The following is a 23,541-nucleotide window of genomic DNA, read 5'->3' on the forward strand; positions in this document are numbered from 1 at the left end:
TTTAAATGAGTAGTTATAACAAAAATTTCAGGCATAAGAGTAATGATGATGATGTAATACTTTGCCATGTTTAAATATAGCAACCAAAACTATAGATTGTTTAAAAGGAAAGGTGTACTCTTCTGGCTATATATTCAATTTTATTTTTCTGTGAAACAAATATATATACATTAGGGTTTTATTAGGGAAATGCTGTACTGGGAAGAAACAATCCTTTATTTTATCACTATCTTAAACAAGTTGCAAAATTGGGGCCTCATTCACTAATCATGACGTCTTTCAATTCATTTTACTCTAAACGCCTTGATTTCTATGGGACCATTTCTGCTAAAATGATCTAAGAATGCTTCCACTGTATCTGACTTCATTCTGAATTACAGTGGTACCTCGGGTTACATACGCTTCAGGTTACAGACTCCGCTAACCCAGAAATAGTACCTCGGGTTAAGAACTTTGCTTCAAGATGAGAACAGAAATCGTGTGACGGCAGCGCGGCGGCAGCAGGAGGCCCCATTAGCTAAAGTGGTGCTTCAGGTTAAGATCAGTTTTGGGTTAAGAACGGACCTCCGGAACAAATTAAGTATGTAACCAGAGGTACCACCGTATTTTCTGTTGGAGAAGCCCACAAACCAATGGGCAAGATGCACTGAGTAGACCTGGAACTCAGCTATGAAGTAATCATTCATACCTACTTTACAGGTTTGTTTCAGTAGAATAAGTCCTCCATCTAGCATCCTAAGCTGTTTGATAGACAGAGGTGTACTTAGGGTCCTTTGTGCCCTTGGCAAGGAGATGTATCAGTGCCCCACAGCCCTTTGCAGGGGAAAAAAATCACTTTTCCGCATTAGAAATTACTACATTTTACTTGACCCAAGTAATCAAATTGTCCCCAGTGCGGATGAGGGGAGAAGGAAGAACGCATTTGCACACATTTGTGCTGCAATGTGAATAGGACGGGAAGCTTCTTCTGTGTTTGATATTGCCACAACAGGAGTGGTGTGTTGCCACACAAACACACACTCCTTAGTCTGATAGGTGATTTTTTGTGTGTGTGCCCTACCCCAGGGCCTGCACTCATTGGAGGGGGGGGGGGTTTCCAACAACTAGGCACGCGTCTGAAGAGAAAATATTGATCAAGCTTATGGAATATTTGTCCCTTCAAATGTTGTAGGACTTAAGACTCTCATCATCGGCCATGCTGGGAGGGGCTGATGGGAGTTGGAGAACCAACAAAATATGGAGGTTCATTAACCTTGACATAAACGGAAGACATAGTGGTGATGATGGAGAGATGCATACTCAGCTTTCAGGCTCAGGACAACTAAATGCTATTATTATTATTATTATTATTATTATTATTATTATTATTATTATTTCCATCTGACTGGGTTGCTACAGCCACACGGGGCAGCTCCCAATAGAATATTAAAAACACAATAAAACATCAAACATTAGAAACTTCCCTACACATGGCTGCCTTCAGATGTCTTCTAAAGGTTGTATAGTTACTGCTGCTGCTGCTACTAACAACAACAACAACAGTTTTATTATTTATACCCTGCCCATCTGGCTGGGTTTCTCCAGCCACTCTGGGCAGCTTACAGCATATCTAAAAACATAGAAAAACATCAAGCATTAAAAACCTCCCGATACAGGGCTGCCTTCAGATGTCTTCTAAAAGATGTGCAATTCTTTATCTCCTTGACATCTGGTGGGAGGGTGTTCTACAGGGAAGGCACCACTACCAAGAAGGCACTCTGCCTGGTTTCCTGTAACCTCACTTCTCACAGTGAGGCCCTCGGAGCTGGATCTCAGTGTCTAGGCTGAACGATGGGGGTCCAGACGCTCCTTCAGGTATACCTGGCTGAGGCCATTTAGGGTTCTAAAGGTTAGCACCAGCACTTGTTGAACACTTTCAACATGATAAATTGGGGGAGCGATTTGTGCCCAGCTCAGAGTATGCGGCATCCCCAGTAGGACAGGATTTTTCACTTTGCAGTGTATGGAGCATGCTGCTCTTGCAGGTTTTATTAAATGCCTGTTTGCTTGATAGAGTGCTCTGGCATGGGACTCCCTGGCTTCCCTTGTTCTCCAATATTATTACTTGGTTGATAACAGGCTGCTCTCTAGAGGTGGGTAGGTACAGGCAAGTAGATTTCCACACAAATGTGTGTGTTTGTTTCTATTTAGCCACAGAAGCTCCAGCCTCGATTTGGGGAGGTGGAGAAGTTTGCCTGCAGCCTTGTGGAAGATGCTGGGACACAGCTTCCTATGGGATATACCAGCCCCTTCTTTGAACACTTAAAGGTAAAGGGACCCCTGACCATTAGGTCCAGTCATGACCGACTCTGGGGTTGCGGCGCTCATCTCGCTTTATTGGCCGAGGAAGCCGGTATACAGCTTCCGGGTCATGTGGCCCGCATGACTAAGCCGCTTCTGGTGAACCAGAGCAGCACACGGAAATGCCATTTACCTTCCCGCCTGAGCGGTACCTATTTATCTACTTGCACTTTGACATTCTTTCAAACTGCTAGGTTGGCAGGAGCAGGGACCGAGCAACGGGAGCTCACACCGTTGCGGGAATTCAAACCGCCGACCTTCTGATCGGCAAGTCCTAGGCTCTGTGGTTTAGCCCACAGCGCCACCCGCGTCCCTCTTTGAACACTTAGTTTCCATTAATCATAGGAGTGAAGTAAGTATCTCCCTAATGCAGATCATAGGGTACACATGCCCTTACTAATCCCTGCTTCCAATGTTCTAGCCACTACAAATATTCGCTTGAATGTCTGCCCTGCATCTAGCATTTATTTTTAGTTTTTAAGAATTAGAGTTACATAATTAACTTTTAGTGCAACCCATTAGACTACTTGTGTTTCGGTTTTTGCTGTTTCACAGTGTGGTGTCCCTCCTCTAGGCTCTTAACTCCCACCTCATTAAACACACACACACACCCCATGCTGGACTCTGGGCATGTGCAAATGCAATACTGACCTTTAAAGCCCTAAACAGCTTCAGCCCTATATACCTGAAAGAGCATCATCACCACCACCACTGAGGTCCAGCTCTGAGGGCCTTCTAGTGGTTCCCTCACTGTGAGATGTGAAGCTACAGGAAACCAGGCAGAGAGCCTTCTCCGTTAGTGGCGCCTGCCCTGTGGAACGTCCTCCCATCAGATGTCAAGGAAACAACTATCTGATTTTTAGAAGACATCTGAAGGCAGCCCTGTATAGGGAAGTTTTTAATGTATGGTGTTTTGTTGTGTTTTTAATATTCTGTTGGGAGCTGCTGAGGCAAGCCAATCAGATGGGCAGTGTCAGGGGTTCAGGGAGAGAGGAGCAGATGAGGGAGGAGACTGAGAGCGAGGGGGAAGGATCCCAGGGCGACGAGGAAGAGGATGACAATGACTCGAGGGTTTCCATGAGTCTTTCCAGTGAATCGGAGGATTCCCAAAAGGGGGCGCCCCTGGTCAGGCCAAGGGGAGCCACAGGGGGGAGTAGCCAGGAGCAGGGCAGCAGCAGGGGAACCCCCAGTGGAAGTTGGAGATCGGGACCGGCTTCTCCGCCGGAACGGAGTGAAGGGGGTGGAGTTCCCAGTGTGTCAGATGGAGCAGAGCAGGAAGCAGAGAGGGGAAGGAGATTGGGGCAAGACGTCCTGCCGGAAGGGGCGGAGAGTAGTACCGAGAGCAGTGTAACTGTCAAGAGGAAGGTCAGAAGCAGCGTACGCGCACCAAGTTCAAATGTGGAGGCGCGTGGAAGTGAGGAGAGCCCGGAGGAGGAGCCTGGTCCCAAAGCACGAAGGAGGGGGGAGCAGGCGTCAGCGGATTCAGCTTCTGGGGAATCCCGGAGGGAGGGCACCCAGGGGGGCAGAAAGACCCTGCGGAAAAGGAAGGACAGGAAGAGGTGGTCCAGCACAAGCCTCTTAAACTGGTGTAGAGGCGGGACTGATTCAGAGGGGACTTCAGCGGTCTAAGCCTAACAGACGTGGGGCCACGCGCCTCGGCTGTGAACTGACAATGTTGTTCTTCAATAAAAGCTTTTGTATATAAGCTGGACTGGGCGTTGGTCTCTTGTGAGCTGGGACCTTGGGTGGCCCTGACAGGCAGCATATAAATAAATTACTACTACTACTACTACTACTACTACTACTACTACTACTAGACAAGAGCACTGAGGGGAGTCAGTTCCTCACTCAGCTATCAGCAGTTGACTTATGCCTCTTTCTAACCTGCCTTACAGGGTCGTTGTGAGGAACAATGAGATATTATAAATCATAAACGTCTTTTATACCTTTGCAAGGGGTGGAAATGATTACAAAGGCTTTTCAGGCTCCTTGTATTTCTAGGATTCTAGGAGCCTTGCTGTTTCCTTAAAATTGTATCTGGATGGCAGGTCCCAGAAGCAGCTAGGCCATTTGCTAAGGGTATATATTATACAAGGCCACTGGGAATGTAATTCTAGCTGCTTTTGCACCATCTAGCATTTGTCAACATTATATATTTCTGAAGAAGGCCATATACATCGGCTATTATTAGCCCCACAATGCAGCAATCTCTAAAATGCCAGATGAAGGGAGAAAGAAACCCATGGTCATCAAAATGTTAATTTAGACGACAACAAAAGAGCACAAAGAGTACAGGCATTAAAAATGCATCAGCCCCTATCATAAAGACTATATATATATATATATATTCATTCCACGAGCTAATCATATTAAACAAGGAAACCATAGAAATACAAGTTTAAATAGATGTTTACCTAACTTATATACTGAAACACTTCAACCCCACAAGATACACAGCGACACCATAAAGCAAATAATTATTGTATATTCCATCTCTTTTTTGTGTTGAACTTGATACCCAGGTAGTGCATTTCACACCAGAAAGAGGATGTGTACAGAGGCTTGTAATAGGAATCAGAATTTTTCAGATCCTGCCTCATTTTCTCTTCAGCCTCCCATTTGCTATGTTGTTCTCCTACTGACTGAGGATTTGGGGCTGCTACCAGTACTTAGCTAACAGGCAGTGCCATGGAACTTAAAGGCTGCAAACCTAACCCCATTTACCAGGGGACAAACCACACTGAGTTCCGCAGGATTTACTTCTGAGTAAACATACATAGGATTGCACTATAGGACACTGATCCGGGTTAACATTGCCAACCAGCTTCTTAAAACATAAAAGAAAGCTTTGATTTTTTAAATATATATCTCAGAGTTTTAAATGATCTTGACAAGAATAACATTAAAATGAATAAGAGTTAAATGCAAAAAGGCCGACACAATCATAATAGGATTCATAAAGGAAAGATAAATTTATCTCCAAAAATATACAAGCAATGTTTCCTTTTCTACCACATTCTTTCTGATGGGGAAGAAGAGGGAAGAGGAAAAATCATGTTCGGGAGCATCGTTAGGCTGTTAAAAATGTATTTTAGGGAAGAAGACAGATCTGGCTACATAAACCTGGGGAGAAATGAAATGGAACTCAGGTAAAGAATCTCTTTGAAATGATGATGGAAGAGGCTAACTTGGCTACTACTGGGTGTCCCCCCCCCCCCCAAAAAAAAAATGAAATGCAATTTGGCCCACCCTTCATTAGGTATTGAGTGTAGCGAAAGCTTGCACCCTATTTTATGAAATTTTGGTTGTTCTACTAAAGGTTTGGTCCTAACCTAATTTGGACTGGAATTATTTCATATCATTTATGTGAGCTATAAACTGCAGCCACAAGAATAATGAACTAAGCCGCTGCTGGGCTCTCTTATGCCAGCACTGACCTTTCTCTCCTGAAAAATACCCTTTACTCTGCCCTTTAGTTTATTTCTATTTGCCTCTAATATTGCTCTGTATTCTTATGCATGCTCGTTGGTTTCAATATTGCATTGTTTATGTTGTCCGGATCATTTTAACCACGCCTTTATAAACTGCCTTGGAATCGCTTGGTGAAGCATGTTTAAGAGACATTTAAATCAAACGAATAACCAGCCCCCTTGAGTAGTATAAAAGTGCACCGCTGACATACATGTGGGACAAAAGTCCGAAAGAGATGTTCTGCTTTCATGCTAGAATGAGGGACGTCTCTTGCAGAGGTTAAGGGGAGAGAGGGGTACTGTGTCCCAATACGAGGCCCTGCTAACAGGGCTACAAATTCTCCATCTCAGCATCCACCATTGCCTGGCTACTGGGCTGTTCAGGGTGTGGTCTACAGTCCCTCTTCCCACATAATATATGTGCTGATCCTTCCTGCTCAAAGAACTCCAGCTGGAGAAAGTGAATTAAACGGAACACGAAAATTTGATTTGGAGAATAAGCACATCTGGCTTTCAGACTGAGATAACTAAGTGCTTACGGCAACAGTCTAACAAAGCAGAATCTCCGACTGTATTTTATATACATTACTTTGTATGTCGGTTTATCACAACGCTGAATGAGTTCAGCGCTTTCCAGCTGTAGCCAAGCCTAAGTGCAGGTCTAAGTGCATCTGCTCAGATTTCTCCCTTGCTTGTGTTTTGTTTGTTTTTTTTGCCTCTGCCTCTCTTCTCCTTCCTTTCTCATTAATGTCTCCACCACTGTCAGGATTTAGATTGGAAACATCTTGAGTGCAGGGACCTTGATATAACAGTTGTAATATATAAATAATGCCACCGGCAGTAGTAACAGCAGCAGCAATAATAATAATAATCTTATTTGTTGGTGTTCTTTTGTTTGTTTGTCTGTCTGTCTGTTAGTCACCTCATGATTCTCTGCAACTGAAGTGAGGTATATATATTTTAAATAAACAATTCCTAAATAAACTACCAAAGGCCTATCTAGTCCAGCGTTCTGTCTTTGACAGCAGCAAGCCGCTGGAAGGCTCACAAACTGGTTATGATGGCAACAGCGTTCTCCTGTTGTTTGCTCCACTGTGACCCATCAGTTAGCCAGAGGTAGACTGCTTTTGGCTCTGGAGGTTCCATTCTCAGTGGGACTTTACACACATCTTCCCCGAGATATCCCTCCATAATCTGCTCTTATGATAAAATGAACTCTTACGATAAACATTGGCTCTGCACTTTGCAAACATGATCTTGTTTCTCTGCCCGCTTGCCTCTGCACAATTATCTCCATGCAGGAATAACATCATTGTGAAGTGGCCCTTAGCTATGATGACTAACAGCCATATCCATGAATTTGTCTAATCCTCTTAAGAAGCCATCTATACTAATGGCCATGACTTAATTATGACCGGAAATCTTTGGGGATAGGAAAAAATAGGAGAAAGACACACCCAACACCTTCTTTTTCCAGAGCCACTACATTGCTTTTTAAGTATGTACCCTGCATAGCTGCCCAGCCTGAACAATTGAAAGCTTTCCCCCATCTGAATTTGGAAACTGTAACATCCTTCCTTGCTCCTCACCTGCCACCCTAATAAAGGATAACTCTGGGCTTCTGGACTGACAAATGGAAAATAACGAATTGTTGCTCCAAGGCTGCCTAATTTACTGTGTTCCACAAGGCGACCATGCTTTGACTTCTTTTAAAAAAATAAAAATCTCTTTCTGTGTGTGGTTTTGTGCAGGCTTTTGAATTGTAAGCCACCAAAACGCAATCGTCAGGTTTTTTCGGTGTGACACTCAAGTTTGTTGCTGCTGCTTTTACGCCCATTGCTTGGTGTGAATCGCCTAGCAGACATTTCAATTGCGCTTTTTGAATACGTTGCCACTGCGTGGACCTGGGGGTTAATAAGCAGGATGTCGTTCAATCAATCAAGATGTAAGATCAATATAGGGAAGAAGAGGAAAGGGGAACACACGAGCGCGCGCACACGATTTGGGAAGAGCCGCCCTATCGAAGAAGGCGTCTCTAAGCAATAGGAGGGACTCTCGCCAAACGGGGCGCCACTGGAAAGAGAAAGCGCCAGTCCCCATTGGAGGCCTTGCCCCTCCCACGCGCCCCTCTCCAACTCCACCCTTCTTGCTGGAATGTTCGGCAGCTCCAACATTCGGCAGGGAAATTGGAAATTTCGAATACTCTCACTTTTCTGATTCTTGTACGCGCTTTGAATTTCACCTAACCATTTCTTGGATTAACGCCGTTACGCCTTTGACCCCTTTCGTCATGTGGGCAGGATTTTTAATGGGCTTTTGTGATTTATTTATTTTTAATTAGAGAAGAACAAAGATCTTTTAAATCCTACCAACCTCTTTATTTTTGCCCCCACACTGTAAAAAACCCAAAACATGCTGTTGAAAGCGATGCGGGTGCTTTTTTCTGTTGCGCACCCCTATCCAGAAATTTCCTGCTCCTTTTGCTGTTCTAATGCGGCACAGCCGAAAGGAAACTTGGGTGTGGCCAGGAATGGGGAAGAAGAATGCTGTTAAGATGGAAGCAATTCTTCCCCGTCACTCATGATTTCAAATCCCGGGTCTTTCCTTCCTGACTCCTGACAAAAGAAATGTGTATTCTTCGGGGCAGGGATTTGTTTTGCTTTGCTAATACTGACCCTTAAGGCGCCGTCTACACACTTATGGAACCATCACTATCTCCCTACAACCCACTCATAAGGACCACTGACCAGAGGAATCGACGACTTAGGAGAAGGGCCTTGGCTTAGCCTCCGCCACACACAGATCAGCGAGTTCAAAAATCCACCAATCATTTCTCCAAGCGGAGGGGGTGCCTAAAATAAACAGCGGCTCCCCTCCCATGGCCCCGCAAGGATCAGGTGGACAAATAAAGAGGAGAGGAGTGAATTAAGCAATTATACAACAGATTTTTAAAAAAAAATAATGCAGAAGGTATCCTAGCAGCTTTCGCTGCAAGAAACGATTAGAAAGGAGGCCCATACTAGCAGTAGTAACTAAAACGTTTGGACAGAGACATCCTTTTGTGAAGTTTATCCTGGTCGTTTCTCACTGATCGACCTTTTAGCCCATTCCCGTCCTCCCTCTTTGCTCACACACAAACACACATCTAAGGCACCACGTATTTAACGACGGGCCACCATTAACGTCCCGGGCTGTAATCCTAAAACCACAGCTACTCAAAGTCCGGTTTAATTCAGTGGGGTTTACTCCCAGGCAAGCCGGGTTAGGATTGCAGCCGAATGAGTGTTCAGGATGCTCTCAGACTCTGGTGTATTTGGGCTGCAAAAGCCAAACCCGGCTAGGCTAGTCTTCTAGAATGGGGTCAGTCGTCCGTTGAATCCCAAGGGTCAGAGGAGGAGGAGGGGCGTTCTTGCTGTCGCCTGGTTTTATTACATATCCCCCTCCCCCACCACCAATGGGGTTTGCTTTGGACAAGGCAGCCTTCTGGCAGTAGTAACAACTGACTGCGAAAGAAGGGCAATTTACCCAGGCGGTAGAGAGAGACGGGCTACTTGGAACCGGGGAGGAAAGGAAGAGCGCAGCAGGAGCTCTAGTATGGCTCGTAAAGAACTTAGGCGAGGAGTCCCTTCGACGGCGTTGCTCTACTCCAGTTGGTTGTCCCACAATGAGAGAAGAACAACCAGCAAATTATGGATCAGATGTGGGAAGCAAGCAAGGCACAGGATTGAACCCAGAGGTGAATGTGCCACTTAAGCCTCTCCACACTGACACAACCACCATACTACGTAGTATGTTTTCTATTGCCAGACCACGAGTTAAATTTAATAGCTGCTGGGGCGAAGAATTGCGGACAAAGGGATCTGGAACAAATAAACAACCCCCACTTTCTCAACCACACCAGGGCATATTCCTATTGCTCTGGACTAATTACTCCCTCTCCCAAATTGGACTCCCCCGAATTACTTATGGAGGGACCGTCATCCCCACAAGAAAAGTTACGTCAAAAGAGAAGGAGACCAAACGGACATCACTAGGGACTGGATTGTATTTTGACCATAGAACTGAAAGGAGAGCAGGCGCTCTTTCTTCGAGTCTGTATCTCTCTCTGGTTAGATAATCACGTTCCTCTTCCGTGTAGTAAGAGAAGCGAGTCCAGAGCTTTGATTTAAAATGGTAGTCGCTAGTGGAGGGTGGGTGAGTGGGTGGTAAAATGCTAACCCAGGGTGTGGTAGCTCGTCCCAGACTCTGCTTCCTTTTTTTCCTGCAGGAAAGCGATGTACCCAGATCCTCCTCTTTTACAATAGGGCAGGCCACATGCCCTACTTTGGGGGAATTTCTCCCTACTGCCTCGGCCTTGGGTGCAAAGTAATAATAATAATTGTAATTATTATATATATAGAGATATACACCCCGCCTTAGGCCTGCGGGAAGCGGCTCCCTATTGCATCAGTCCGGCACTTATTAGGGTCACCGAAGCCTTCCTACAGAACCACGGTGTGGGAAGTCCAAAAGAATCTCTGCCCCGGCCTGTCTACACAGAGGCACTGCGGGAGGACTTCTTGATCAAAATGCCGCAATGTTGCGCACCCTACTATCCTAAAGAAACTGAAACTCCGGATTGTGTGCGCGTGAAGTGTATAAAAATGACACTATATATATAATTCCTATTGTGGAAAGCTTGGGTCTTCTTCATCCCTGTTCCGTGGAGCTGACCAAGGTAGCTAGTAGCAAGGGTTGAAGCAACTCTCTAAGGCTGCAGTTTTATACACATACAGAACTCAGTGAGATGCGCAGCCGGATCCTATGCCGGTTTTAAAGGGCTCTTTCGAGTCTAGGACCTCGGCCAGACTTCCAAGAAAACAGTTCAAAGATCGAGCTGTAATCCCATGCATTAGGATCGCTAGAGACTAAGGCTGTCCCTCTGTGGACAGTTGGCTGCCAGTTGGCCTAATGAATAAGGTCGGATTTGCTTCTCAGTAAACACGCGTTAAATGGGGTTGACATCCGAGTCAACGTGTTTAGGACCGCATCGCAAGAGACAAGAGAGAAGGAACGGGTGACACTGCTACCCCACCTCCCTCCAGCGAGAAACCAAGCGTCCAGGGCTAAACCGAATTAAACCTGTCGCTAGTCCCTCAAGTTTTGTTTTGTTCCCACCGAGCACGCAGCCCTTGTCCAAAAACGCAATAGAACCGGGCCAGGCAAAAGCGGGAAGCAAAGCTGGATACCAATGTACAAATTGTATTTGAACACCCAATCCGCTAGTCCTCCTTGAGATTTACTCCCAACTCCACCTTTGGGCAAACACACAAAGCCACTTCTTTCCATCCTGACAAACCACCACCGCCACTCTACCAACCCCAACCTCACCACCCCTTCCTTCCATCCATACGTGCCCCGGCTCCACCCTCCCAATGGCTTAAGGCGGATCAGAATCCCCGCTTGCGCGTCTGGCACCCGGGCGGACCAATTCCACTCCGGTTGGGAGTGGATCAGAAGTAACAAAGTGGGGGAGTCAATAATCCGCATTAAGAAAGAGGACGTCCGGAGCCGGAGCGCAGACGCCAGGACTCCACAGACGCCCCCCTCCCTCCCTGCCTCCCATCTCCGCAGTATCCGAGTGGGAAGCTGCAGTGAGGCAACCCCGCCCCGGTTGAAGGGGTGGAGAGGTCTGGTGCAGCCGGAGATTGCGAGGTACGAGAAAAGGGAAGTACGAGAGCAAAATGAAATAATGATTATTATTTAAATATATATGTTTAAAAAATGATGCGCTACCTTGGCAACTAGAGCCGTTTAAGGAGCCAACCGGGGTGGGTGGTCGCTGCCCACCCGCCTGCCGCGAGTACTCTCCTCGACTACGCGTATTCTTAAGCAATAACAACGTAATCCGTATTATCCACCCAAGAATACCCGTCACCGAAGAGAGTCAGAAAGCCGGTGGTGGTGCTGGCGCCGGTGGTGGTGGAAGAGGAGGCGAAGAGGAGGCTGGAGCTGCACGCACCGCGACAATAAATCCACAACTGTACGTCCGGTGGCCCAGAGGAACGGGAGGAGGAGAATCCAAGAGAGAGTCGCCCAGCGAGCGATGATCCCAAATCCACGCAGGGCTGCTGGACTCCGGGGCCCTGGCAAGGCAAAGGAGAAGAGGCAGCCATGAAGGACTGGAGCGAGGGCAACTCCCGAGAGCAATTGGCAGCAGGGCAGATGCCCAGGTCCAAAGGCGCAGGCAGGCAGGCAGGCGAGGGCCACAGGCACACACACACGCATGCACCCCGCAAGCATGCGGCCACATCAAGACACGAGCCTTGCCACGCCACGTTCAGATGCGTGGCTCCTCCGAGGAGGCAGCCCTATTCCCACGCGACGCGTGGACGGGGCTGATCTGGATCCACCTGGGCGCTGCACAGCCCCCGTCCACGAATGCCCCAGACGTGCTTGGATACCCCGTCAGCAAACATAAATAACCGAGCTGACAATCCAGCCTGCTTGCGTGTCACACAACACACACACACACACACACACACACATGTTCTTTTCAAACCCCACAGACCGTCTATCCGCATAAAAGACGTAGGCGCGCGTTACAGACGCATCAGCTGCATGCAAAGACTGTGCACCCAGGAAGCCGGCCGCATGCACCTCTCCAAAGCACCGTTATACGCATTCACTGCTCCGTCTATCCATCCATCCATCCATCCATCCATGCATCCCTGCATGCATTCATTGCTCCGTCCGCCCAGCGTTACCTGGCCAGCTTCCAGCTTCTTCTTCTGGGCTTGTCTGCCATCCTTTCCCCTCTCTCGAGTTCTCCCTGGGGTTGCGCTGAACGGCTCTTCATGGCAGCCGACGCGATTTCTGGAGAAGAGACGCACAGTTAAGCACACAAGTCTTACCGAGCTGTTTGCTTAGACTAGCAAGGTGAGAAAGAGCGCATGGGTGGAAATCTGATCAAGAAAACCGCGCACGCCCGGGAGAATTTCAGCGAGGCGCTTGGAGAGGTCCCGGCTCGCGGGGGAAAATAAACAAAAAACATACTCTCTCCGCCGTTGTCAGCTGCTAGAAGGCGCCCCCGGAGCTGTCGGAGAGAAGCAAGTGCCTCTCCGCTCCAGGCCTCTCGCATGCTGTATAACCTAAGGCTAAAAGTCCCTTCCGAGCGCAGTAATATAAGATAAAATAGAAACCATCCGTTTTCCTTTCCCGCGTGCCCCTAAAGAGCTGGGTCTCCGTGGCTAGGGCTTGACGTTTTCTTAAAGCAGCGTTTTTGAGATCGCCTGATAAACGCGTGATAGCACATCCTAGGGATACTCTCTACGCCTTACGGTCTGGCCAGATTGTCTCCAAAGTGAAAACGCTTAACCGAGTTCCCCTGTCTCTCCCCTTCTCACTCCGTCCCTATGTACATTTGTACGGATCCATTCACATTTCTTTTTTACAAAAAAAAGTTTTCTCATCCTGCAATGCTGGTATAGTCAGACACAACGTGTGAATGAACACTCTACAATCAAGAGCCAGAGTGGGGGCGGTAAAGGAGGTCTTTGTTTGTCGAACCTGCAGCGATTGCCCCTGAGGATAAGGGTTTAGGATTCGGTTTCCTCTAAAGGAGCAAACAGAATAAAATAAAAATATTTTTTTAAAAAATCCCAGCGCACAGTAAGTTTGGGATGGTTTTGTTCCGCCTTGGCTGCAAAATACAAAGAAGCGCCGCTAGAAGACTGGGTGTGGGTGGGTGCTGCACTCTTCCTCACACCAAGACTCATTGTAAGGCTTCTGTCTAGCTAGAGAGCTCTGTAACTGACCAGCTTGTATATCAGATTGCAAGTGACATTCACACAAGATGTTTGCGTTTATTCTTGCCAGATTTCCTCCTTCAGGACCAGCTCGTGCTTTGATACCAGATCATTACAAAGACCTAGAAAGAATAACTGCTTCTTTCTTTTTTTAAAAAAATGCATATAGACACCCACCAACACCAACAACATCCCAAACTACTTACACGATACAGATAATAATTTCAACCATTAAAAAATAATGGCACATGCAACTTCCACGCATTCTCTTCAGTTTTCAGCTACGTTTCTCACCCTCCTGAAGGCAGAAGGCTGAGGCTGCACTACGAGAATAACAGCTATAAAAGAAACACCAGCAGCAGCACACACAGAGATTCCTTTCCCTCCGCTGTGCACAATTGAAGATTGACACACTACAGAGAGCTCGGGCAGGGGAGGAAAAGAGACGGGGGCAGTCTGTCCTCCTACTGAACTCTCAGCCAGAAAAGCCGCTTGACGAAAGTCAACACGCCACCAGTTTGAGGCACCTCATCTCTCTCGCCTTCATTCCGAAAACAACGTGTCCGAGAATCCCCTCGTGCCAAAAACTCGTGGTAGGGGAAAGGCTGAGGGTTGATAGCCAAACTTTTCCAATAGTAGCATTACTATTATTACCCCCAAACACAGAAGCCCGCATAACAAAATGCACTTTGGCGATTTTCCTCCCCGGGCTGAGAAATCAGCCCCAACTCACCACCCCCACCCAGGAGTATCAAGCGCCCATTTCCAAACTTGCTCCATCAGTCGCGCCCGTTGACCGCTTCAATGCAGTGATTACTGTGCACGGCCCTCCTTGCTGGATAGCACCTACCAAAATGGTCGAAGGCAGTTCAGCACCGAGGCTAGTGGACAGCTCCGTCCTTGGGGAATCCCTCCCCGCTGCACCAGCGAGAGAGCTCTGGTGAGCCCTAAGCCAACAAACAGCGGTCCCTCCTTCAGGCAGGGCACGGGGACTGAACGAGAACACCATTTCCTACCAGATCGCTTGCCTCTGGGCGCATATTCTATTCAAACCTCCTTAAACTGTCGGCTCCATCGCCACCCCACCCCTCAACGCTCTCTCTCACATACACAGACATACACAAACACGTCATGCCACACCACAAACCCCATGCCATCTCTGGCGCTTTGTTGCTCCTTCGATACCTTTTGCAGCTTCTGGAGCCCGGAGCGACGCTCAGCATCAGCATTAACTACCTTTGTTCATGGAAAGCCATGTTGATTAGAATCTTCCTCCCTCCCTACCGTAATAACTGGAGGGATTGAGCCCTCCCAAAGCCACCGATCAGAATAACAGGCAAGGAAGGCTCCGCTTAAAATGTCAAATATTTCTCTGTGTTGATTTGGGGTGGGTGGGAGGGTGAGGGGCTAGGAAGAGATGAGCAAGCCATTGCCAGCAATTGAGAATAAAGCTTTAGAGCAGTTCAGGGATTGCCAAGAAGAAGAGAAACGCCGCCAATATAAGCCAGGGATGCGATGACTTATATGAACTGTGGACCAGGCAGGATAAGGTGCAAGTGCACGCAGGGGGTTAATCAGAGAAATATTTATCTTGATTAAAGTGCTGCCTCCTTTTCCAGAGCCGAGAGAGTCACTCCTCGCCACTTCCTCCCCATGCAACTCCCAGAAATCCACCTCTATTGAAGCGCTTACCCTTTAAATCCTGGTTTCGAGCCGAACTCCAACTGTGTGTAAAACCCAGGGAGGCATCTGATGAGCTAGGGAAAGAAGCTCTGGGCAGCGGAAAGCTGCCCCCCTTCCCCGCTCAGCACTCTCGCCTTCCCTCCTGGTGCCGGATTATAGTGTTAACAAGCCCTGGGAAAGGGACCTCGGCGCCTCTGGCTGGCTTTGTGTGCTCCGCTGCCTTCCCACCTCACGGATGCTGGTGTTCTCCAAGTCCCCGACGATCGCCTTTCAGATGCTGCGAGCTTCCAGAAAAGAAGTGATGGTGGGGGTGGGAGGGAGGAGGGAGGGAGAGAGAGAGAGAGAGAGAGAGAGAGAGAGAGAGAGAGAGAGAGAAGAGGAGGGAGAAGGAGAGAGAGAGGAGAGAGAGAAAAAAATCGCCTAATGCAATCAAATCGATCTGATCTACACCATCTGTCGCCTGCCACTACACACAAACGTTAAAATAAGGAAAAACGGGAGTCACTGACAGCTCAGGAAAGGCTGGTCTTGCCGAGTTCATTTTGAGCAGAGCTTAATTGGAGATGGCCAAGCACATACAGCAGCCACCGAAGCTTCTGTTAAGCCATCAAGCACCAGATCCCAAGCATGCTAATGGTGGATTAATTGAGGAAGATCTGACGTGCAGGCTTCATACAGCTCATATTCATGACTTCCTATTGGGAAAGGACCGATGCTGGGTGGTATGATGGTAAACGTGCAGTCCAAAAGGGGGGAAGTGGGGGGGGGGGAGCTGCTGAGAAAAATGGCTCTGTGTTCCCAGCCTTTCCCTCTGATAACAAACATGTGTCGAGAAGAACCGTTTAGCAGGGCGGTGTGTGTGTGTGTGTGTGTGTGTGTGTGTGTGTGTTTATGCATGCTCTTGAACCAGAGCTAGCAAGCCCCGCACGTTGCATTGTAAGAATAGATATGTATATCAATTCTTTAGGGACTGTAACGGTCTCGAACGTATGGTTGTTACAGGGTCTTGCTCCTTTCGAAGAAGTTAGGCGCCCTTCTTTTCATGGTGTGTGTGTGTGTGTGTGTGTGTGTGTGTGTGTGTGTGTGTGTGTTTAATCTATACCATCTCACTTGCGCTCAAAGCACACCCAGATAATGTCTCTTAAAATCTCAGCGCTGCTAATTTCATCAGGATTGACGCAAAGTCGCTTTCTTGCCAGCAAACCCCGGGACCTTTCCCCCCACTCAACCTCCCAGTGGGGATTATTTTTGAGAAAGACATTTCCGATCACTGAAATTTGGACATGGACTGATTAAATATGGGTTTCCCACCCGTTCTTCCTAAGGCTTAGACAGGGGAGGGAGGGGGAGACCCAGTGTGTGTGTGTGTGTGTGTGTGTGTGTGTGTGTGTGTGTGTTTAGAACAGCATTTACACAGTCTGCCACCACCAAATTTCCTTGCAGCTTCCAGTCCGTTTGGGCTAGTTGTTAAAATATATAAAGGATGCAGAAAAAGTTGGAAGGAATACACACTGTTTCCTCTCCTCTATTCTAATGAATACGCCGTTAATGGGGTGGGAGCAGGTTACACTACAGCAGCTCAAAAAACAAGTTAGCCAAAAGAGTCTTTTAAAAAACAAATAAGCAAACAAACAAACACGGAGCGCGAATATTATTTTCGTGTGAACGCGGCTTTTTTTTTTAAAGCGGACGGCAGAAGGGAGTTGAGCATGATATGCAAATTAGCGTGTCGCTGTCCACATACCTGGTGCTGAAACGGAAAGGTGAACCGCTCTAAAAGCGGAGACAATAGCCAGATAGGAAGCAAACAGCAAATTTATTACCAGGAATTGGGACGTGGTTCACTGCTTGCTTTGGAAGGGGGAGGGAGTGGAGACGGGAGGGGGGGTGTCCCGTCCCTATATAAAGCCCACACGTTTCTCTTGCCAATGGCTGAAGCAATTAAGATTCTTGTCAGTTCCCACTCCTCCCTATTTGATTAGCAGAGAACTAAAAAAGAAGAGGGGGGTGCATCTAAATGACCGACTTTAAATATTCCAGTAAACAATTAACCGTTTAGGATAATTCTAGAGTTAACTGGACCTGTCTCTTGAAAGTTTGGGTTAATCTCTTTAGAACAAACCTAACGGTTATGAATTAGATTAGCCTTGGAAAATGTAGCCTAAGGACAAACACACACACACACACACACACACACATCTTTTGTTTCAATATCCATTAATTAAGCACCGCTGCCTACCTACGCAGCAGTCCTGGGTCACAGCCACGTGCCTGAGCCTAATCTTCCCAGCTGCCTTTGTTATCATCCGTGTCCAACGATTGCCCTCTGCAGGTCAGCCTTCGAGTCCTCCCAGGCAAGGCTATTGCAAAAAATAAAAAATGAAAAAATGCAAGAAAGAAAGAAAGAAAGAAAGAAAGAAAGAAAGAAAGAAAGAAAGAAGTATGGCAGACGAATTGGTCGCTCGTTTTAGAGGCAGGTAGGGAACTTTACAAGCATTCCCGGAGGCTTAGCATTAGGACACTAAATGTTTATTTAGCACTGTATGTATGCGCGCGCATGTGTGTGTGTGGCCGCGCTTAGCATATTACACCCCCCCCCAACACATTCACGCTTGCTTATGATCTGAAGTTCTGTTCTTTCTGTTCTACTCCGCTAGTTGGGGAGTTTTGTGCTAACAATTTTCAGCTCTGCTATGTAGACCCCATCCTACTGTCCACAACTCACCCCAAATTGAAACCCGGCCAGGAACCTGACCCGCAGAAAATCTCTGGGCTCCAATTGGGTGTTTAAACACAGCAAGGAATTCAGTTTCTCCTTAATCACAAACGTAGGGGGGGGGAGAGAGAGTTTTAAGGTAGAGTAGTCATCTGGGGACTCATGGTTGTAAGTCCTAGAGAACGAGAATCCCTTGGCCAGTCAGAAAGGCGACTCAGACTACACCTTTCTACTTGGAAGTTGCACAGGAAAGATTCCTTAGTGCAGCTTAGATTCCTCTGAATGCACGCTAGCTCCCTCTCCCCCCCCCCCCCCACAACGCCCTTCCCCCCTTCCCCTTTTATTGCACACATGACTAAAATGACTAAAGGGGGAAACATTTTCTGCCTTTTCAGTATCATGAAGATTCTGAATGGAGATCCCGGCCCTTGTTAGTGACTGTAAAAAAAGAAAGAAAGAAAACCCCCCAAACCAGAGGTAGCTATTATTCTGGATGAATTATTCCACTGATAAAACGTGTGTTCGGTTGTGTAGATGTGCTTGTAGACTGGACTGGAAGGGTTGGGCTTTAGAGGAAAACCGATCCAATGGAGAAAGAGAGAGAGAGAGAGAGAGAGAGAGAGAGAGAGAGAGAGAGAGAGAGAGAGAGAAACAACAGCCCAGTTAATTGCCTCTTGATAAGGATCGTTTTATATTTCTGTAAAGAGGATTGTAACTTTTGATTCTCTGTCAGGTATGATTCCCGCAGTGATAGTTGGCCGCACTTCATACAGCGCAAGCGAAGAGTCAATCAATAATATGCAAAATGCCCTATTAGGAGATACTAAGGCAGACTAATTAATAATCGCTCGCTTAAAGGTAATTGAAGAGCGTTTGATTTGTCCTGTTTAAAAAGCATTAAAGGGGAAAAATCGGAGTCGTAGGCGTAAGATGGGGCGGGGAGTTGTTCTGTTTTGCCTTGGTGACTTGCATACATTTCCACGTGTGCAGTTGAGGAATCAAATATTTCTCAACAAGGTAAAGGGATGGGAAAGCAAGAAACGTCCATGAAAACCTCCCACGCCTCTAAAAACAATAATTTTGTCACTGGGGTCTGGGGGATGAGGACTGCATGCCACTTCTCCTTCGGGAGAACATCGCTACGTGAAAATTCTTGTTTAAATTATTATTAAGGGACAATCCCAGCTCAGTGACGTCATCTGACTTTGCACTGGGTGCCTCAGGAAATGGTGTTGCACCGAAGGGGGTGGGGTAGCAGCTGTCATTCCAGGGCCGCAAAGGAGGGCGAAGAGGAGTTGATGCTTTGATAGCCCAGCTCGCCTCTCCACGCCCCGCCCTCCTAGGCAAAGGACAGAGTTGAAGATTTGCAATGCGAGTTGCTCTTTGCCCTTTAGAGCAATCGGGACGAGCTTCCTCAGATGAGCATATGGAGTGGCTGCCTATGACCACTGGGTGGTAAAGCTATCCACGTCGGGGGGCGGGAGGCTAGCCATACAATGCAAATCTGACTCAATGCAGCTCTTTCTTTGGCTGGAGGTAACCAGCGACGTCCCCTTCTTCCCTTCTCTGGTGGTGATTTCCTTTCCATCTTTCAAATCATCGTGGTGACAGCAGGATAAGCCAGGTGGCGTGCCATTCAGAAGCATGAGTGATACTCCCAGGCTGTTTGGGAGCTGAGGGTCCATCCATATTATAGCATACAGAAGATTCCCTCTGGAACTAGGCTTGCTAGCACCCAACAATGCTTTTTTGATGGTTCTGGTGTCATGGGGTGTGCCTTAAATCAGAGATTGCCCACGTTGTGCCTCCAAGTGCTGTTGAAGTACAACTCCCATCATCCCTGACCATGGGCTACCTTGGCAGGGGCACTGTGGTCCAAAGACACATGGACGGCACTCTGCTGACTACCTTTGCCTTAAATCAGAAGTGGGGGGCCTTTGGCCCTCCATATGTTCATGAACTCCCTTCATCCCTGGTTATAGGCCTTGCTTTCTGAGGCTGATGGGAGCTTCACCTGGAGCGCCGAAGGTTCTCTGCACCTGCCTTAACTCAAAGGAGAGTAACTCCGATGCAGCAGAAAGAACAGGGGGTTTCCGTTTGAGATTGCGGAGTACATACTGCGTCCCCATCTCAAGCCTCTCTCGGGCACACCCGTTCTGTACTTTCAGAGGAGGGCAGACTTAGGCTTGTCAGATCTTTGATTTTCACTAGAAGCCCATGATCTTACCAACCAGAGCCAGGTCTTTTAGAATTCAAAGACAGGGTGCCTCTGAACACATTCCGAGCCCAGGAAATTGCTCTCAGTACCAGAACTGAACTGAGATCACCGTTCTTTTGCACAAGATTCTACGCCTGCCCTGGCTAGCTTTCTTTCAACAGCCTTATGTAGGTGGGAGAAGCCATTTTGTTGATATTGCTAATAAAAGGGAGTCAGAAACCCTTGGCGATCCACTGCAGGTCCCCAAGAGATCCCGACCAACCTACCCCTGCTTTAGAATTCCTTTGAGGAGGGATGAGGGAACCGGTAACTTCTCCGGGTGTTGAAAAATGCAGGACTGTAAATTATCCCAGTGTTTCCCAAACTTGGGTCTCCAGCTGCTTTTGGACTACAACTCCCACCATCCCTATCTAGCAGGACCAGTGGTCAGGGATGATGGGAATTGTAGTCCAAAACCAGTTGACGACCCAACTTTGGGAAACACTGGATTAACCGGACCCGAAATAGCCTTTTCTCAGATGCACCTGGGAATTAATTAACGACCTTCTGTGTGTAGCGAATGAAAATAACACGCGCTCTGTGCATGTTCAGGAGCCTCCTCTCCCACATCACAACCTTCCACCAGGCATATGCTGCGGATGCTGAACCCTCGCGTTGACGTGAGGCTCAAGGAGGAGTCCTTTAAAGGAAGCCAAGGAGGAAGGAATAGCAAGGAACCAAAAGGCAGGCCGCAATGCTGGCATGCAAGGAGTGGAAAAGCGAAGTCCGGATCCAGCGATGGGAACACCATCAGCCCTCGTGGCGATCTCGAGCCCAGCGTGCCCAGAGGGGGGAAAGCCCAACCGCCTAGAGATGCCGACTGATGGGCGGAGCCGCAAGCGCCTCATTGCCAGGCAACTCACGGAGCAGCTAAAGGGCAGCGCTCAAAGGCCAGCGAGCAGCACATCCCTCCAGTGGCAACGGGCGGGCCAACTCCGAAGCAGAGAGGGCGGGGCGGGGGGGGGGAGGCTTCCAGGCAGGAGGCAAAAGCACGGGACGTGGCTAGCAGCACTGAAGAGGAGACAGAAGGAGAGTTTCAGATCTACTGCCTGGATGCTGATCATCCTCGACCTCGAGGCTCTGTCTGCTTCCTTTGATCTCTCGTCCTCGCCTTTCTCCCGCTCCACCCCTCACATGCACGCGCACGAGTTCACCCTACGGCTGCCAGACGTTCCTTCTTTCAGAGGGGAACCCACTTCTGCTTCCCAGAACTTCTTCTTCTACTCAGAAAGTTGACGACGGTGGTGCTGCTGCCAAATTTTCACACGGTGGCTACTACCGCTGCCGGACAAGCCATCTCTGGGATAGCACAGTCGGCAGAGCATGAGACTCTTAATCTCAGGGCGTTGACTAAATGATCCTCGTGGTGAGCCTTCCGTGAGCTCAGTCGTTCATGCCCCTGCCCTTTTGATCATTTGTTTCTCTTTTCCCGTTTTGACGAACGAGGGCAAGGCTAGACAATGTTCACAGCTGGGCAGCATTGACCAGAATTCGGTATTGGAAGGGATGCCGTCTAGAGAGCCTCTTTTGAACTAGGCCAGAATAATTCAGTGGGCAACCAAGTCACACCCAACCCAATAATCTTATCTGGGAGACACACTTGATCAGGGGTAGTAGACACCCTAAGGACCGGGGCTGGATGCGGCCCAATTGCCTTCAAAATCTGGCCCGTGGATGGTCCGAGAATCAGTGTGTTTTTACCTGAGTAGAATGTGTCCTTTTATTTAAAATGTATCTCTGGGTTATTTGTGGGGCCTGTCTGGTGTTTTTACATGAGTAGGGCGTGTCCTTTTATTTAAAATGTATCTCTGGGTTATTTGTGGGGCATAGGAATTCGTTATCCCCCCCAAAAAAAATATAGACCAGCCCCCCACAAGGTCTGAGGGACAGTGGACCAGCCCCCTGCTGAAAAAGTTTGCTGACCCCTGCACTTGATCCTGCACACGGCTTGCTTTCCGACATGTAAACATCTGGCCATTCCAAATGTATGATTTTATTTTATTGAACAGACTCTGGATCCTGCATAATTGTGAACCAGACCTCTTACACAGTTTGCCAGAGAGGTCCTTGTTTTGTATCTCTGTGTGCTTTAAATGATGCTCTTACAAGCCCTATCATAATATCAGCTGCAGCCAACCCTTTAGGGCAAATAGGCAAGGCTGGCACAAGACATTTTGGCACCTGAGGTGAACCACACAATGGCATCCCTCTCCCTGCCAGTGAAGAAGGAGGAAAATAGAAATCAACATCAGGGACAAAGGGGGGGAGAAAGGTCTCCATTAGGATCCACTGCCCTTGTGGATCCTGCCACCTGAGGCAGTTGCCCCACCATGCAAATAGGCCACCATCCTACCAACCTCAGCCAGCTCCACCCAACTGCCTTCTTATATTCAGTCCATACACAAGAAGAGCCTGCTGGATCAGGCCAATGGTCCAGCATCATGTTCTCACAGTGGCCAACCTGTAGAAAAGCAGCAAGCAGAATTTGGGCACAAGAGCCCTCTCTGCTCCAGTGGTTTCCAACAACTGGTTTTCAGAAGCATTGCTGCCTCCAACTGTGGCAGTTTCAAGACTGAGCAGTCCAAGATGTTGGTAGGATGAGAGCCAATTCCTTGGCCTGAGGTCCCTTTAGCTCCCCCAGTAAAATATCCGAGGCCACCCCCCATGAGTTAATGGGCATTGCCATTCAAATGGTGTGTGCATGCTGTATCTTGTGATTGATTGTGATGGGCTGGGCTTACAAGAATCCCCCCCCCCCAATATTTTATTCAAGTTGGCACCTGTGGTTAGTAGCCTTGAGTATCAGCTTAGTCTCAGCGTTGGCACTGCAGAAGTCAGCAGGGAGGAGGATGGTGAGCAAACTAGGACCCCTGGGCTCCGCCTGACATTGGCTCTGCATACACTTCCTATCTGGCTCTTTGCTTTCCTCTTCTCCAGTTCCAATGTGCACCTGTCACACAGCAGTCTGCATAACAGGGCGTAACGACACACGACCCATGTTTGAACCTCTTCCTGGTCTATGCAGATGGCAGTAGAGGTTTGGCCTGTTTCGACTCAGGCCCACACCAGTACCAGATTACCAAGTAGGCAGAGTAGCCACCAACCCAGGGGTGCCAACTTGAATAAAATATTGGAGGGAGGGGGCCAGGTAAGCCTTGTCCCACAGAATCGATCACATAACATGGTGCACAGACACCATTCAAATGGCAATGCCCATTAAATTTGGGGGCCCCTGGGCCCCTCAAATATTTTATTTGGGGGAGCAAAGATCCTTTGGTCCCTGGGAGT

The 23,541-nt window shown here is 48.0% G+C and overlaps 1 long non-coding RNA gene across 1 annotated transcript in view; it reads right to left on the bottom strand.

Moving 5' to 3' along the window:
* LOC114598747 (uncharacterized) overlaps nt 1–17,756 on the bottom strand; it is an 81,672-nt gene extending 63,916 nt beyond the window's left edge. Inside the window, exons 1-4 of the long non-coding RNA XR_003707149.2 lie at nt 17,520–17,756; nt 15,290–15,564; nt 12,557–12,665; nt 11,586–11,935 (exon numbers count right to left, since the gene is read on the bottom strand). This is a non-coding gene — a long non-coding RNA (uncharacterized LOC114598747). The remainder of the gene's footprint in view (nt 1–11,585; nt 11,936–12,556; nt 12,666–15,289; nt 15,565–17,519) is intronic.
* Between the last annotated feature and the right edge of the window lie 5,785 nt (nt 17,757–23,541).

The sequence above is a fragment of the Podarcis muralis genome, chromosome 5 (genome assembly GCF_964188315.1).
Source record: "Podarcis muralis chromosome 5, rPodMur119.hap1.1, whole genome shotgun sequence".
Classification (NCBI taxonomy): Eukaryota; Metazoa; Chordata; class Lepidosauria; order Squamata; family Lacertidae; genus Podarcis; species Podarcis muralis.